Raw genomic sequence first — 8,650 nt, forward strand, 5'->3', positions numbered from 1 at the left:
CCTGTACCTACCTAGTCCCAGAATCAAAAAGAGATTATTTCAGGAAGATGAGGCCCAATGGAGAGAACGAATACCCAAACACCATGTTTAAAAGAGGAAGGGGAGCCAGGCATAGTGGCACACACCTGTAATCTTAGCACCCTGGGAGGCAGATGGATTGCCTGAGCTCACAGGTTTGAGACCAACCTGAGCCAGAGCAAGACCTCATCTCTAAAAATAGCTGGGCATTGTGGTGGGTGCCTGTAGTCTCAGCTACTCGGGAGGCTGGGGCAAGAGAATTGCTAAAAGAGAAAGGGTTTTATTTCAGCCAACGGAACAAGGGCACGAAAGAATTAAAAATGGCCGCATTCTCTGACTGGCTCAGTTTTCTTTTTATCCCCAGTCAAAAAGTTCCAACTTGGCTGGGTGCGGTGGCTCAAGCCTGTAATCCTAGCACTCTGGGAGGCTGAGAAAGGTGGACTGCTTGAGCTCACTAGTTTAGACAGCCTGAGCAAAAGTAAGACCCTGTCTCTACTAAAAATAGAAAAACTGAGGCAAGAGGATCGCTTGAGCTGGAATTGGAGGTTGCTGTGAACTATAATGCTACAGCACTCTACCAAGGGTGACATAGTGAGACTCGTCTCTTAAAATAAAAAAAAAAGTTCCAGCTTACATGTATCTTTCTCATTGGTCAGTTTGAATCAAGCTGGAAAGGCAGGCTCCTGGTTCTGTCACAGAACTGCCAGCTTTTACAGAAGCAGAAGCAAACGTTAATTTCAGGTTCCAGGAAGTTAAGTTTCTACAAATTCCTAAGAGCTGAGTCACCACAGGGAGGACCTCACAGGTGTATCCTTGGGGTCTCCTTGAGAAGACCTCTGTTCTTTTAGACCGTACCTTTTCCATATATCCTCTGTCAAGGTCATTTACTCATATTTTTCAATGGATACTTGTTGAAATCAATGGGGAAAATAGGGTGTTTCTTAGGACTTGAACCTGGACCTCTTCTCTTCACTTTCTACTCTTTTCCTCAGAAATCTCATTTACTACTATGGCTTTAGAAACCTTATTTTGATGACTGCCAAATTTGTAGCTCCATCACAAATTTCTACTCTGATTTATTTAGCAAGATTTCCTATACTCGTTAGCCAATTACATAATTGATATCTCAATTTGAATGTCTCAGATAAATTGTAAAGTTAACAGGTTTAAAATAGAACTGTTGCTTCCCAGCTTCCCATCAGTCCCAACCTGGTTTTCTCTAATTTAGTCTATGTCCATAAATGGCACACTAGCCCCTCAGTTGCTAAACTTAGAAAACTGGGACTCTGAGGAGCACCTGTGGCTCAGTGAGTAGGGTGCTAGCCCCATATTCTGAGGGTGGCGGGTTTGACCCCAACCCCAGCCAAACTGCAACAAAAAAACAGCCAGGCATTGTGGCGGGCGCCTGTGGTCCCAGCTACTCAGGAGGCTGAGGCAAGAGAATCTCCTAAGCCCAAGAGCTGGAGGTTGCTATGAGCTGTGACAGATACTATGGCACTCTACTGAGGGTGACAAAGTGAGACTCTGTCTCTAAAAAAAATAGAAAGAAAGAAAGAAAACTGGGACTCATACTATATTCCTCCCCTTTTCTCACACACCATATATAATCTATCAACAAATTTTATTGATTCTTCCTCTTTATTACATACTGCTCATGTTCTTTCTCTCCATTCCTTCTGTCTCTACCCTAACTAGTTCAAGCCACCATCAACTCTTGCCTGGACTAATCCAATTACCTCCTTGTCTTCAGGCTTCCACTTTTGCCCCCCTCCAGTCTATTTTCCTTATAGTAGCCAGTACTGATTTTGGTTTTGGGGTTTTGTTATTGTTGTTGTTGTTTATTTCTTAAATAAGTAGGATCCTACCACCACCCTACTTAAATTTTTTTAGTGGCTTACCATTTCTCTAGAACAAAATTCAAACTTCTTATGGTAGCCCACTGAAATCTAACATGATTCTGTGCCCTACAATTTTATTTAGGTGAAGCAAAATTAAGGTGAACACCAAGGAAGGAGAGAAGGGATACATGCGATGAGGGGTAGTATAGAAGGGAAAATGGGCTGACCTTTTCCTGTGCATTGGGCTTTTGTGGTAATGGTTTGCTTGGGAACCACATACGTTCTTCTCTTTCTTTCTTTTTTTCCCCTTGGATTACATAGCCAATCTAAACCCTTCCTTATCATTTACCCCCCCTTAGTTATTGCCCAAGCAGTTGGTCCCAAAATTAGTATGGAATCCCCCAGAGCAGCGCATCTAAGGCTTACTTGAATCTGGAATCAGGAGACTTAACATCTAACCTCAACTTGATCTTTAAGTAGCTAAACAACCTTGGGCAAATTGCTTTCCCTCTCCCAAAAGGTAAGGAGGGTCTACAGCCCTGAGAGTCCATGACCTGTACATTCACACCGTTGGACAAAATCACTTTTAATTACCCAGCACAAGTAAAGTATTGTGAGAGGCTTGCAGAAGCACCAAGATGGGTAGCACAGTCCTACCTCCAAGGAAGAGACTTGTCAGTTCTATGTTGAGACATAAATATAACTAATACATGTAATGTCTAGGTATCATAGGCAGTGATGCATAGATTCTGTCAAATAAATGAAAAGCAACTTTAAGGAGCAGATAGACCTTGAGGTAGTGTTTGGAGTCGTAGAGGCAGTGGGCAGGGCAAAGGTATTTCAGAGAGAGAAGTGGTTTTAACTGGGATATAGAAATTAAGGGGAGGTGGCGGGTTTGACCCCAACCCCAGCCAAACTGCAACAAAAAAACAGCCAGGCACTGTGGCGGGCGCCTGTGGTCCCAGCTACTCAGGAGGCTGAGGCAAGAGAATCTCCTAAGCCCAAGAGCTGGAGGTTGCTATGAGCTGTGACAGATACTATGGCACTCTATTGAGGGTGACAAAGTGAGACTCTGTCTCTAAAAAAAATAGAAAGAAAGAAAGAAAACTGGGACTCATACTATATTCCTCCCCTTTTCTCACAGTTTTGGGGTTTTGTTGTTGTTGAAAGAAAGAAAACTGAGACTCATACTATATTCCTCCCCTTTTCTCACTGGTTTTGGGGTTTTGTTGTTGTTGTTGTTGTTTATTTCTTAAATAAGTAGGATCCTACCACCACCCTACTTAAATTTTTTTAATGGCTTACCATTTCTCTAGAACAAAATTCAAACTTCTCAGTGGGTAGAGCGCCGGCCACATAGCCCAGGCTGGCAGGTTCAAATCCAGCTTGGCCCAGCTAAAAACAACAATGACAACTGCAAAACAACAAAAAAATAGTTGGGCATTGTAGGGGGCGCCTGTAGTCCCAGTTACTTGGGAGGCTGAGGCAAGAGCATCGCTTAAGCCTAAGAGTTTGAGGTTGGTGTGAGCTGTGACTCCATGGCACTCTACCCACGGCCGCAACTTGAGACTCAGTCTTTAAAAAAAAAAAAAAAGAGAAGAAGAAGAAGTTAAGGGGGAATGGAGTATGCAAGAAACCATCATAACCTGGTGTATCTGGAGCTGAGGAAGTAAGAGAGAAAATTGGACGACTGAGCACAGTAGCTCACGCCTGTAATCCTAGCACTCTGGGAGGCCCAGGTAGGTAGATGGCTTGAGCTTAGGAGTTCAAGACCAGCCAGAGCCAGACTGGGACACTATCTCTACTAAAAATAGAAAAATTAGCCAGGCATTGTGGCATGTACCGCATGCATGTAATCCCATCTACTCGGGAGTCTGAGGCAAAAGAATCACTTTAGCCTAAGAGTTTGAGGTTGTTGTGAGCTATGATGATGCTCCTGTAATTCAGCCTGGGTGACAGAATGAGACCCTGCCCTGTTTCTAAAAAATAAAAAAAAAATAAAAAGAACCTTCTGGAGAAGAGGTTGCAGAAGAGGCAGAAGGAGAAAACAATGGTTAAGATAATCCTGGGTTAGATTTCAAGGCAGGCCAGGTGTGGTAGCTCATGCCAGTAATCGTAGTACTCTGGGAGGCCAAGGCAAGTGGATCTCCTGAGCTCCAGGGGTTTGATACCAGCCTGAGAAAGAGTGAGACCTCTTCTCTACTAAAAATAGAAAATCTAGGGCAGCGCCTTTGGCTCAGTGGGTAGGGTGCCAGCACTGGCCAAACTGCAACAAAAAATAGCTGGGCATTGTTGTGGGTGCCTGTAGTTCCAGCTACTTGGGAGACTGAGGCAAGAGAATCGCCTAAGCCCAGGAGTTGGAGGTTGCTGTAAGCTGTGATGCCACAGCACTCTACCAAGGGCAACAAAGTAAGACTCTGTCTCTTAAAAAAAAAAGAAAAGAAAAAAGAAAATCTAGCCAAGTATGGTGGTGAGTACCTGTAGTCCTAGGAAACTAAGGCAACAGGGTTACTTGAGCCCAAGGGTCTGAGATTTCTGTGAATGATGAAGGCATGGCACTTTATCCATGATAACAGAGTGAGAATTTCTCAAGAAAAGAAAAAGAAAAAGAAAAGAAAATGTCAAAATAGCCTTGTTGGGTGGTCAGAAGGGTAAGGAAGTTTCCAGTAGTAATGAAATTACAGAACACAGCTCTTTACCTGAGTAGCCAAGTGAACAAAACCAAAAGGAGGATAAAAGACTAGCTAAGGGCAGCACCTGTGGCTCAGTGAGTAGGACACCGGCCCCATATACCGTGGGTGGCGGGTTCAAACCAGGCCCCAGCCAAACTGCAACAAAAAATAGCTGGGCGTTGTGGTGGACACCTGTAGTCCCAGCTACTTGGGAGGCTGAGGCAGGAGAATTGCCTAAGCCCAGGAGTTAGAGGTTGCTGTGAGCTGTGACTTCACAGCACTCCACCAAGGGCAATAAAGTGAGATTCTGTCTCTAAAAAAAAATAAAAAGACTGGCTGACGGGTGGCACCTGTGCTCAGTGAGAAGGGCACTGGCCCCATACACCAAGCGTGGTGGGTTTGAACCCTGCCCAGCCAGCTAAAACAGCAGTGACAACTGCAACAAAAATAGCCAGGTGTTGTGGCAGGTACCTGTAGTCCCAGCTACTCGGGAGGCAAGAGAATTGCCTAAAGCCCAAGATTTGGAGGTTGCTGTGAGCTGTGACATCACAGCACTCTACCTACCAAGGGCGACAGAGTGAGACTATGTCTCAAGAAAAAAAAAAAAGACTAGCTGACAAATTCTGGTCAATGCTGAGAACATGGGACTATAACAACAGCTTTTTAAGAACACAGCAGGGAGCTGCAACAGGAAGATAGGATGAAGCTAAGTAGACCAGACAAGGAGAGGCTAACCCTGGAGCAAGATAGAGAAAGCAGAGGTCTAGGGGAGCTTAGAGTTGGTGCATATCTAGTTTCCAAAGGAAGGAATGAGGGCCTAGGCCAGGCCAGAACATGACTGATAAGGAGAGCTAAACCAGGCAGAGGCAAACAACAGTAACTTAGAAGTAGTATGGTAGACAGGAGAACAGTGTTCTGCCTGTAGATCTCAGGTACCCAGTTTTGAATCTTGGGATTGGATGCCCTGATTGTCAGTTTTGTGTTCTTGTCCCCATACCACCTTTCTCCCTAGTCCCCCTTCCCACTTCCCTGCCCCTGTACAGAAGGACCATGATGACTAAGGCCACTCTGTTGGTCCAATCTCAGCTGATGGAGCTGGGAATTAATGTTATTTGGTTGGGATGAAAAGGTTTGGAAATGAACTTCAGCTATGGTGAAATACAAATGGGGCAACCAAAGCTCTATAATGGCCAAGAATAAACAGATTCTTCAGACATATAAGGGAAAGAGGTGATGGTAGTTGAGGCTTAAGAATGTTGTCTGGCTTATACCCCACCCAACTCTTCACAGAAATCTAAAGTCAGTGTATGTGAAGATAGTCTAGGAAAAAGAAACAACTAGTGAAAAACCGAAATAATTGGGGTTGTTCTTTTGAAGAAGAAGCATGTTTGAAGTCTTTTATTTCATAACATGATGCTCTAGAAGATGGCAGGGTAGACAGGAGCAACTGTCCTGGGAAGTATTTTTCCCAGATAGATAAGGACTAGCTTCCCTGTCCTTAACAGTCTTTCAAAGCAGGGGATAGAGTATGCTCCTCTTCCTTTGACTTTGGGTTAAGGAGCTCTTCAGTTAGGAAGTGGGGGCTGGCAGCATCCATGGCTCAGTGGGTAGGGTGTAAGCCACATACACCGAGGCTGGCCGGTTTGAACCCAACCCAGGCCGGCTAAAATCAACGATGACAACTACAACCAAAAAATAGCCAAGTGTTGTGTGTGTGTGTGTGTGTGTGTGTGTGCGCACGCGCACCTGTAGTCCCAGCTACTTGGGAGGCTGAGGCAAGAGAATCACTTAAGCCCAAGAGTTTGAGGTTGCTGTGAGCTGTGACGCCACAGCACTTTACCCAGGGTGACATAGTGAAACTCTGTCTCAAAAAAAAAAAAAAAGGGCGATGCCTGTGGCTCTAGGAGTAGGGCGCTGGCCCCGTATGCTGGGGGTGGTGGGTTCAAACCTGGCCCTGGCCAAAACTGCAAAAACAACAACAATAACAAACACAAACAAAGAAGTGGGGGCTAAATCAAGTGATCAAGGGATCTCTGGTAGGCTTCAAGAAACTGTTGGCAAAGAAATGATAAGGAACCTTCTCAAAATCACTGAGTCCCATCACAGGTCTGCACAGGTTCCTGAGATTCTGAGAGGAATGTGGAAACGAGTTTTGGCACCTGATGCAATACCAGGCTTTTCCCCACCCACATCCCACCCACATCCTCACTTCCCCTAGTCCTAATCTCCCAAGTTCCTTGCTAACCAAGTGCAGTCTGAGGCCTCCCAGAGCCCTTGCCTAATCCTTCACACATCCCTGGATCCTTCACATTTCCTAGACTCTTGAGAAGGGCAGCCTAGTTGGGCAAGCAGAGCATCACCCATGAGAATTGTCCAGGGCTCTGGAGTCTAGTTTTATTTCCTCTGCTATCTCATGTGTGGAATACTGGGCAGGATGATTTTCCCATCTGCAGGAAATGCAGCAGAATTTGGTGGTTTAGACCTCTCTTCCTACCCAAAGGTCTTTAACCTTTCCTAGAAGCCTTTGTTTTGGTCCTTACTTTCATTTCATTTTCTCCCAACCTGAAGATCTTTATCTGGGCCCTGAGTCACTGACTTTTGTCATCAATGAGGATCATGAGTACTTTGTGATTTGGGGGGACCCTCTTTTCCTTTCCTTAGTCTCTAAAATAAACACCCCTCCTTTGACATTCCCTCTTGAAACTTTGACCTCCAATGTTGACCATAATTGTTAGCCTTTTTCTTTTAGTACTCTCTAGGGAACCAGGATTCTGCCCTCCCAAGTCAGCAGGAGCCAGGCTGTCTGCTTTATCATTCTAAGGAAGGCCTTTGCAAATCAAAAGTTCGGTTTCTTCAGGAGAAATATGACTCTCTAACTTGCATAAGTGGGAGGAGAGGACACTTTTCACTGCATATGAATGGTAGTCATTCAACAAAACTGTCATGATTGTTAAGAATGTTGGCACAGGTCCCTGGGCTCCCAGAGTGTAAGTGGTGTGAAAGAAAGCATGTGGATTTATGAGGTGGTAGGCCTGAATTCAAATCTATTCCCTGTGTTTAACTTTAGGTTGGAGACATACTTTCCTCACTAGTAAGAGAGGAATAACTATAATTCTTCGATTGGATGGTTATGAGAATTGAGGCAGATAATATCTATTAAACACCTGACAATTAGTGGTCGCTCAATTACTTCCTTCCACTCTTTTGCTCCCAACCCTTTATGATCATGCACCAGCAAGCCTGAGTAGATTGGCAGGGAACTACAGGAGACTTTGGGTTTTCTTGGAAGACCCTAAATTTGCCCATATTAAAGATCAGATAGGAAGAAAAAGGAAGACAAGAAGGAGAAGAAGAAAAAGGTGAATATGAGCCTCACAAGCATATGTTCTTTCTAATTTAGTCTGAAAAAATAAGGAATTCTATTCTCCAGATGAAGTGATATGGTGCCTGCCTGGATTTACTGAAATATGGAAAGAGGCTTGTGGACAGATTTTCCTCATTGAAGAGATCCCCTTTTCAGCAAGTTAGCAAGTTCCACCCAGATTATAGCCAATCTGTCTGTACTGGGCCCTGAACCTATTGAACATGGGGATTTTACTGTTCTGTCACCTTAATGACAGTCAGCCTGTTAGGGATGAACCAAAAGGGAAGGGGGTGTAGGATTGTAACTAATGAATCTGAATAAAGCTGCATTGTCTTGGAATGAATCCCTGACAGCAAGGTGATGGATGTAGAGAAATCCAAATTCCTTTAGTTTCTGGTTCAGGATCCACGTAGGAAGATTGGTTGGTGTGACTGATTGCTCTGAAGGTATGATGGATGAGGATGAAAGAGACTGGAAGAAGAGATTAGGAGACCATGAGATTTGGGGGGAATTAGGCTAACTTTTAATGGAATTCTTGTTGTTCTAAGTTTTCTTAGCGAAAACTTTGATACCTGTATAATCCCACAGTAAATGCAAAGTTTGTTCTCTTGGAATGAGTATTTGAACAGGGCAGCAAGGATGGTTATGTTTCTGAAAATTGCCCCTCCTAAGATTATTTGGGTATGTCATCAAGGTCCTGAGGAAAATTTCAAAGCATCAGGTGCCTGTGTTCTTTGGATGGAGATTCAGTTAAGATA

The sequence above is a fragment of the Otolemur garnettii genome, unplaced genomic scaffold (genome assembly GCF_000181295.1).
Source record: "Otolemur garnettii isolate 467f Iridium unplaced genomic scaffold, OtoGar3 scaffold00003, whole genome shotgun sequence".
NCBI lineage: Eukaryota > Metazoa > Chordata > Mammalia > Primates > Galagidae > Otolemur > Otolemur garnettii.